Source organism: Fundulus heteroclitus, chromosome 14 (assembly GCF_011125445.2).
Source record: "Fundulus heteroclitus isolate FHET01 chromosome 14, MU-UCD_Fhet_4.1, whole genome shotgun sequence".
In the NCBI taxonomy this organism is placed as follows: Eukaryota; Metazoa; Chordata; class Actinopteri; order Cyprinodontiformes; family Fundulidae; genus Fundulus; species Fundulus heteroclitus.
The window spans coordinates 33,183,209-33,192,929 of NC_046374.1; the positions used below are offsets into that span (position 1 = coordinate 33,183,209).

At 41.8% G+C, this 9,721-nt stretch overlaps 1 long non-coding RNA gene across 2 annotated transcripts; it reads left to right on the forward strand.

The window, feature by feature from the left end:
• Window positions 1–34: 34 nt before the first annotated feature.
• Window positions 35–9,378, forward strand: LOC118565852. 2 transcript variants are annotated; one of them, XR_004932663.1, is made up of 4 exons: window positions 35–122; window positions 617–696; window positions 2,712–3,056; window positions 8,727–9,378. It is a non-coding gene; the product is annotated as an uncharacterized LOC118565852 (long non-coding RNA). The 2 variants fall into 2 exon arrangements; XR_004932662.1 differs by lacking the exon at window positions 8,727–9,378 and adding an exon at window positions 4,840–4,984.
• The last annotated feature ends 343 nt before the right edge of the window (window positions 9,379–9,721 follow it).

Consider the following 9,721-nt stretch of genomic DNA (forward strand, 5'->3'; position numbering starts at 1 on the left):
TCTACCACAGAGAAAATAATCCAGCTGCGGAAACTCCTAAAAGGTTGAACCAAAGAATCAAAGCGGAGCTACGTTTTTGTTAGAGGAAACAGAGTTTGGACATTTTCTCCGCATATTTCTGAGTAAGTTGGTTCGCTGTTGCGCACTTTTTTTCTGCGCCAACCTGTCCGCACCTTTTTACGTAAACCTTCAGGAGCCACCGTGCTGTTTATAAACTTGAATCAGGTTTATTCTCCTGGATTTATAGCTTTTTCATGTTTTAATGTGTGATATATAAGCGATGCACAATGTTGTACGACTATTTAAATTCATTAATATCATTTTAATTTATTTTATTTATTTATTTTTTGGAGTATTTGTTTTTAAGGAGGGGAAATTCCTTGTTTCTGATTGCTTTGGTTTTTTCACGCTTTTATTCTGCCTCTTAGATTGATTAAAAAAAGCAAGCAAGAAAAATATTATTCAACATTTCTACACAGTCCGAGCTAAAAGTGAAAATGAAACCAGAATTCCCCATTTTGTGCTTTTAGTGATGGGAGCAGGACTTTAAAACTAAATTATATAATCTCATTCATGCTAAATCTACAGAGTTGATGTATTTTGTTTCTGTTCACAGCTGTAAAACAACAATGTTCAACCCCAGATTGTTTCCGCTGGTTCTGGTGCTGACCGGAGTTCTGTGTTCTCCTGTAAAGGGTGAGCCACTTTATTTTCTGTGTGTAACGATTCACACTGACCGTTCATGCTGTGTAATAAACAGTTTTTAGTGAATGTCTCTTTCTTTAAAGACGTTATACATACACCCAGACAGTCAGTTTCCATCTTAAATAAAGAGTCTCCTGAAGCTTTCAAAAAATATTTATTAACTGACATCACTTTAGTACACGATTATGTCAATGTCAAATGTATTTATATAGCACTTTAAAAACAGAGTATCAAAACACTACTTCAAATAAATGCCAAAGAATAAAAATGAGTTTTAAGGAGCGATTTAAAATGATATAGGCTGTGGGCAGATCTAATTTGGAAAGATAGATTATTCCATAGAATAGGAACAACAACAAAAAAAGCCCGATCTCGGGTCCGAGGAACTGTCGGTAGCAGCTGATTATTTGATCGTAGGGTTCTGGACACAGACTGAAATTTTAAAAATGTCCCAAAGATAAGGGGGAGCTAACCTGTTTAAAACTTTATAAGTTAATACGAGCATCTTAAAATCTATTCGATAAAAGACGGGCAGCCTGCGTAAAGAGGCCAGTATATGCCTTATATGGTAATGCTTCCTGTAAGAAGCCGTGCTGCTGCGCTCTGGATCATTTCAAGTTGCTACATACTTAATTGAAAGTAAATGTAGAAGAGGCGTTAAATAATCCAAAGGACAAACAGACGAAGGCAAAAGGTGCCAAAAGCTTTAATTGGAAATAATATCAATAAAACAGGATTACTTGAAAGTCGTTAAAGACTAACAGGCATCTATAAAAAATCGTTTGCCCAAGAACAGCATCAGCAGTGCGACAGTGACAGCTGGCCTTCCACATTCCTGCCGGTGAAGGTGCCACCGGAAGGGCCACACCTGGCTGCCACAGATTGAGCCTTCTGTGTCTCCATAGAAGGTAAAACCAAAACGAGTACCTGAAAAAACAGAGTTAGAAAGAGGCAAGTGTGAAAATAACAGGCGTTTGCTGGAGGCCATGGAGGAGCGTCCACTTCAGCAGCAGCATCCGAAGCAGCCGCAGGGGCTGATGGGGGAGTGGGTCGGTGTTACACCAATATCTGCCACCCACTGGATGCATGTTGTTATGCCAGGGGCTTTGATCGTTTATAACAGTAAGTAAGTTTCATTCCAAAAGGGATAAAGGTAGAAATAGGTGCAGCTGTGGCTTAATTTGCTTACAGTGATCACAATGATGTAATTCAAATTTGCAAACCAAATCTTATTTCAATTTACTGTCCAAATGAACAGTAATAAGTTAGAAATCTGTACATTACTGCAGCTGCATGAATTTACCACCGCTCCGTCATTTGCAATAGTAATGTAATAGTAATATCATCTTTATTTTCATTGAAACATACATTACAACGAAATTTGTTCTCTGCTTTTAACCCATCACCCATGGGGAGCAGTGGGCTGCCACTGTGCCGCGCCCGGGGAGCAATTGGGGGTTAGGGGTCTTGCTCAGGGACCCAGAGTGCAGGCGCTGGGGATCGAACCGCGTACTTACATCCTTCTCTGAGTGCAAGCTCACTGCTCTAACCACTAGGCCAACACCTCCCCAGTGTTTGATACACCGCGCTTTCAGATCGGCGTCCGTAAATCGTGCGAGAGCTGGAGGAATGAGAGGAAAGCCCTGCAAAGAATAAATGTTACATTTAAAAAGGAGTGCAAAAAAAGCATTTTATAAGTCCGTCCGATCTGCATGGATGTCCACAACTGAAGTGTGTAAATAGGGGAGACATCGTCAATAATCCTGGAACAATGTTGACGTTTGTGGTGAAGACGTAACATCTGTAGAAAGGAGGAGAGTGGATGGATAAACGTGAAGCCAGAGGAATTTATTTCCTCTCTTTGGGTTTCTTGGTGTTTGATGTTGAACCTTTCAGTCTGTTTATGTCTATCATTGGAGATAATTTTCTAAATGTAATGACCTGCTGTTACCAAATGTTCCTGAGGACTTCACCAACCTGTGATCCCTTCATTCTCACCCCTGCAGGAAGACCTCTGCTCCAAGTAAACAACGCAGAGGAACACTCCAACGTCACACTGACACTGTCTGCATTTAACACAATCTCTGACGTTGTGTCCATTGAGCTGAGAAACGAAAGCAACATTTGTATTTATCGGTACCTCAACACATCTCCGACTGAGCCGCACGTAGATGCTGAGTTCAAAGGTCGACTGCAGTGTGATCCTCATCTCGACGGGAGCGGACAGATTAAATGTGTCCTGACTGACCTGAGGATGAACGACACGGGAAGTTATAAGGGAATCGTTAAAGTTCGTGGAAAAGCTGGTGAAAGACCGTGTAATACAACATGGCAGCTTGAAGTTGTCAAAGGTAAGCGGTCACCACTTACTAGGCCTGCAAACAGCACTGTGGCCAGGGGAGAAAGTAAGCTGGTCCGCTCCGGTACTGCGTAACATTAAAATAATTTACCAAAGCAGTACCAGTAAGAGGGGAGAGCAGCTGGCACCTATAAAGCCTTCATTCAGAACCAGCTGTGGCTGCGCGTTGGATCAGAGAACAGATCTGCTAACCAGATGCAGTCTAAAACGCCACAGTTTAGTCTTTATTAATATGCATTGCTTCTGAACTCTGTGTACTGTGTTTCTGTGCCATTATAGTCACATGTACTTTTAGGGGAATTCTGAGGGACTGAATTGTAACGTCAGCTCTGACCTCTCATGCCTCCTCTTCCCTCTAAATGAGTCCTTTACGTCTTCATTTCTGCATATTTGCCCACTGTTTATTTCTCACACGCTGCTAAAGTGAAACAATGTCAGGAGGAGTGAGGAGGACCTTTAGCGAGGCTAAGAGTGTCTGAAGAAGAAAGATGGAGGGAACAGAGAGAGCTGATTGGCTGATCCACCACCTGAACAGTGGAGGAATTGAACACATAAACGTCTTTAACAACCATGCAATTATAATATTTAGATGAGATCAACTTTATCATCCCAATAGGGGGAAATAAGTTTCAGCGGCCTGCCGGGTTAACTGCACGGCTCTACCTAACCTCATTTTATGGAAAATAAAAGAATAGAAAGATGTTGGATTATCATCATCTCCTTGCTGTGATCGCTGCATGGAGCGCTCTCCTATCAGGCTGGTGCGTAAAAGCACCAAGACACAGAGCGTTAAAGGCGCTTTGATCTGCTGCAAAACATTTTAAACCCTGTGATCCAGGACCAATTTAACTTTCAACCCTCCTCCTCCTCCTCCAAGAGATAACTGGACAGGTGCGCTGCTGCTAGGCGTTTCCATTTTCTTTTTCTCCATTTCATGTTGTTTATTTTGCTAAATACGACCGCTTTGTACAAGCAGGCGAATGCTGCAGAGTGAGCGCGCATTGATATCAAAAAGAAAATGTAGTAAAAAGACTGGTGCGTTAAAATCAGCAAATAAAAGATTATGCTGAGGTGCTTTACAACATTTTGATGAGTGTGCGAAACGACAAGTTTTACTGGTTTTCATCATCACGACATACATTTCTTAATCCAGCCTAATTCCTCTCCTTGCATCAAGAGGAGTACTTTTGTGTTGTTTTCTCCTGTACTATCTGACAATCACAGCTCTTAAAAGACAGCGTCACAGCTACCAATGGTGTCAACCGCACCTCTACACTAAAAGAACCGTTTCTGTCGTCTCTGTCCTCAGAGTCGCTGTCAGAATGACTCTTAAACTCCTGAGTAGGAATTTTTAGGCTAAGATATGAGCTCTCTGAGATGCTCTGAGAATCTTTGTGAATACGGGCACAGCTATTTAAGATGGTCTCTCTAAAGCACGCCTGATGCAGCTAATGAATCCCTCTGGTTGCATCAGGTGAGCTCTGGACAACACCTGAGTCACATCACTGTGCCCTCATGTCCAGAGGGCTGAACTCTCTGTCACTGAGGGCAGAATTTACTGATGGGTTTGGATAATGTCAGTTTAATATTGCTGTTCTTGCTCCATTTGTTCATTGCAAACCTTTGACTTTATGTGTTGTCAATAATGCTAACTTTATGCAGGGGTTGAATAATTGTTGATGAAAATGTAGAGACTCAATGAAAAAAGTTGCTTTGTTGTTCGGTCTAATGGCCTAAACTGCAATAATTAATTAATTGTTGTTTTATCTCTGCAGCTTCAATACATCCAACTCAAGAAGCAGCTTTAAAGCATCAAACTCAAGAAGAAACTCCAGAACCACCACCTCGAGAGCGGTTGTGGATTCTCATTCCATTATCCCTTTTTTTACTTGCAGTGCTATTACTAGTTTTCCATGCAAACTGGAAAAATACATCCAGAGACTTTTCCAAGGTTCCTCCCTCTGAACAGAAATAAGTTACCTTACCGTCGCCCCCTTCCACCCTTTCTGTAAAGCCTGGCTCAAACTGTGATAAAAAAAAACCAACAAAAAAAACAGTTCAGGGTTTGAACACGTTGTGCTGTAAACTCAATGGTATAAAATTGTGCCTAGCTTGGGCACAATGTTAGCTGTCATACGCTGAACTAATAATTATTTCTGTGATATCAGACAGATATCAATGGAATAATGACTGAGAAGCAAAGGAGAGGAAAGAAACCAATGACCCCGTCTGCCTCAGCAGCAGAACTTCCCTGAAAAGGTCAGGTTGAAATCTCTCATCGGTAGCTTTTGGTCATATTATCGTAGAAATAATCTATCTCAGCGATTTTATGATCAAATGTTTTCTTCCAATTCTATATAGACAAATTCTTTCTCAGAAGTTATAATTCCACAGTGTGACCGGGCTTTACAGAGGGAGGAAAACGTCACAGAAAATACCCGTCCAGGTTTTTCTGTCTGAACCCACTTCATTTAAACCTGACAAACATGGCTGAAGTGAGTTCAACCCCCCCCCCCCCCCCCCCCATGGTTACCATGGAGATGCTACATACTGCATCTCCTCGTACCTACTCACCATTTCACATTCATTACCACATGGTTTTGTGATTTGGGTTCTCAGCGCAGTACATTTGGTAAACTACGTTTGACCATTGTTAGCCTTTGCATAACATTTTTATATGTCAAGGCGAGGCGCTGCCATCGTTTATCGTTGAGAAACATTTTAAACATTTGAAATGTTTCCACATTTTCATGGGCAGGTTGATATTATCCAGAGAAATTTACTCAGGTTTATCTCACAGCTCATTCTAACAAGCTAAAAGTTGCTAAATAAGCTACTTTACAAGCGTGGGGCGATGGAGGTGCAGGAGCAAGGGTGTTGGTCCTGTAACCAGCGGGTTGCTGGTTCGACCCCTGCTCTGCCCATCGTTGTGTCCTTGGGCAAGGGACTTCACCCACTTTGCGTGTTGGCGGTTGTGAGAGGGCTTGCTGCCAGTCTGCTGTGACTACAAATGTAGCTCACCATCGTCAACGTGTGAATGGGTGAATGTCTGACTGTAGCTTGAAGAGTCCTCCGGACTCGATAAAGCAAGCAACAGGCCATTTGCCATCTAGAGAGGATACTTGCTATTAGCAGCATCCTCTGGGAGAACGAGAAAAGTGTTGCATATATGCACTGTGGGCTTTATGCACATCTGTATGTAGCAATTGTTCACCTGAGTGCCCAGCTGTTACATACCTCTCAGTGTGTTTGACACGTTTTTGGTGGAGCAATAAGATCAGTTTAATGTGTAACAGATGCACTTTACACTGTGGTCAATGTCACTGTATTACTCGTAATACTGAGATTAGACTTTATTGTTTCACCGCAAAAATCTGAACTAATGAGTGAACCTGATCATTTGTTCATGTTCTATCATTATTCAAGCCATAAAACACTAAAAATGTCTGATGTTAGCATTTTTAGTACAAAGGTACACCTACAAACGTTGCCAGCTGACGTTGTGCTCGTTTGAGGTTAGAGATGCAGTCATGGTAAAAAGAAAGTACACCCTCTTTCAGTTCCACAGGTTAACATATCAGAGCTAAAAATCAAAAATATAGTTTAAAAATATTAATAATTTTAGTCTAACTGCAGCTCTACAAGAGCATGCAACAAGGTTGCACACAGTTGTGTTTAGAAATAAGTACACCCTTGCAGCTGACCAAGTCACTGGGTGGACCATGAAGATCTCTGCTCACCAGAGTATCTACAGTTCAGCGTGAAGCTCTCAGACAGCTGCAGCTAAAACACTGACGGTAAAACTACGTCTAGATTTCTCAATGAGTAGAAACCCCAGAAAGCAGAGGAATCTCTGCAGAAGCAGATCTCTGCAGCCCTCCAGGGATAGAAGCAACACTGGAAAGACCAAAACACCCAAATATCTCCACATAGAAAGGTACAATTCCTTTTACCATGACTGCGGGCCAGAAAGGCCACTAAACCTGAATCCTGAAGTTCCCAGGAGCTTCAGAGTTTCACTGAGACATGATGCCAGTGGTTCTGTTCATGTCCATAAACATGGCTGACACCCACTGAGCCTCTGCTCTACTACAGCTTCCTGCCTCGTGTCAATCTGCCCCTGGGCAAGGCACTTAACAGCAGGTTGCTTACTGATCTGTGTATCGGTGTATAAATGTGTTCATGGAAACTATAATTTCCCTCAGGGATTATTTAAGTATTTAAGTTTCTAAAGGGTAAAGGGTGATAATGGTTTATTATAATTACTTTAAATGTTCCTGCAGGACAGATCTGTGATTTCTGAACTTCCCTGTTTTAGAAGGTTTCATGTTATAATAGTTTATTTCAGTGTATTTCTGTCGGCTTCTTTTTAATGAAGATTTTAATCCAATGAAATGTTTATATTGCTGATTTTTGTTAATTTACTGATATACTTGTTTGAGCTCTCTGCCTTGTAAACTAGTTGCTCATTCTGTTATAATAAATGTGTGTGTGTGTGTGTGTGTGTGTGTGTGTGTGTGTGTGTGTGTGTGTGTGTGTGTGTGTGTGTGTGTGTGTGTGTGTGTGTGTGTGTGTGTGTGTGCGTGTGCGTGTGTGTGTGTGTGTGTGTGTGAACCCTGAGGTTGTGTGGAATAAAACATGTTGGGGGAAAATGAAGAGTTGTTGTCTTTAATGGAAGAAGGGATGGTTAAAAACTGAACTAACTACACTATATATCATGCAGTATACTAATTATACCATGTTATAACTCAATATGTCCACTAGATGGCAGTGATGCAGCGTGATTCTGTTCAAAGCTTCATTCCGATGCACACAATAAAAAAGTTATTTTTTTACAACTTTACCTTTATATCATCACAACACTTTCTGATACTTATACCGTTTTCCTTACACTCAATATTTAACATTATTCTCCATTGATTGTCAATCTATCTCCAGCAAACAGTCTGAAAATCAAGTTCCATCTCTGATTTGTTGTGTCGTGATCAACTTGTGCAACAGAGTGTGATGTTTGAGGCCCTCTGCTGGTGTGGGACAAAACTCCATTAATAAACCCTGAACGCAGCGTGGTTAAGCAGAGTCAGGCAGGTTCAATGGTCGCTTTGTTACTTCCCTAACCTGCTCATCTCTACTCCACCAACTAACCTGGTCTGAAAGGACATGTTAGTCCTTCTGCTGCTTCGTCGTAGTTTAAACTCACAGGACTCTAGAGTTCAAACCTCCTACGTCTCTTTATTAAAGTGATATTGATCAACAGATCGTCATGAGTGTTTTTTGTCTTTGAAATTTTCCTGTTTTTTTTACTCCTTTTCTATTCATGTTGCATTCAAGCTAAATCCAACCTCTGTGTTTTAACCGTGGGGCAGAAAAGCCCCTAGATTTAAAAGAAAAATAATAATTAATCAACCCCGCCTCTCGCTCATTGCACGCTGGAGATAGGCACCAGCACCCCTCGTGACCCCATGAGGGATAAACAAGTAAGAAAATGGATGGATGGATGGATATTAATTAATCAATAACTTATTTCTTTATGAATACCAACGATCACAACATGATATTTTAGGATGCTCTCCAGCAGGTAACGAGGCTTCTACGTATATAACGGCCTGTGCACAAAAGATGATCAACTGTAAGATGCTGCCTTTCTCTGTTCCTGTGTCAGATCTTCAGGAAGAGATCCCCGAAGAAGACCCAGAATATTCTGGGACTATATGGACTATACGTCTGGTCTGGAACACCTGGAGGTTCCCCAGAAGGAGCCGGTGGATGTCGCAGGGCAGAGGGACGGCTGGGTTTCTCTCCTGGATCTCAGATAAAGTTCAAACATCTTAAACAGATCAGGTATTCACCTTGAATTTACAGAACCAGCCTTCTTTCTTAACCACATGTTAGGGAAGCTGTTGCTCGTTCAGACTTACTCTGCATCGCTGACATGGATCACATCGTGTTTAGCGAAGGCTGGTTTGGCAATGACAACGTTAATCTTGGGTGTGAGCCTGCAGCCCAGTGCCACAGTGACACCAAGGCTAATGGAGGAAGGATGTGGTTATGAGCTTGTAGTTCGAGGACAACAGATTTGAACAAAAGACCAGCCAGATGATGGAGGAAGTGTACGTTATACTGAAGGAAATAAACTGCAGGAATGTGTCAAGAAATTAGAACTTTTTATTTTGTCATTTTGTCATTATAACCTTTTAACCATTTAATCTAGTTGTTTCTGTTTGCTCCCTATGATGTTTTCTTCGCGCCATCATCCCTAAAAACTGTAAGTAAAACCCATAAAAACAGGAATGATCCCAGTTTTCCTCACCTGACCATCTGTATACAGACCCCCTCGGGTTTATTGTGTTAAACAAGCAGCTCCTCTCTGATGTTGCACCACAAATGACTTCGTCCCTCTTCCAGATTACTCCACAGAGGTGCAGTAGGCCTGTCTGGGTTCCCACTGCGTGCGTTTTTACACACAGAGCGTGATGCAGTGAAGCAGACACTGCTTGAAAGAAAACATCATTGAAACCTGGTCTGTTCCTGCGTGTCTGCCAGAGAATGTCATCTTCCACAACCACAGAGAGACTACACTACCTTAGACTACATCTACAACGTTGGCTAGTGCAGCCAGACGGCACCGATAGTTCGGACCAGTTGTTTGGTTAAAGT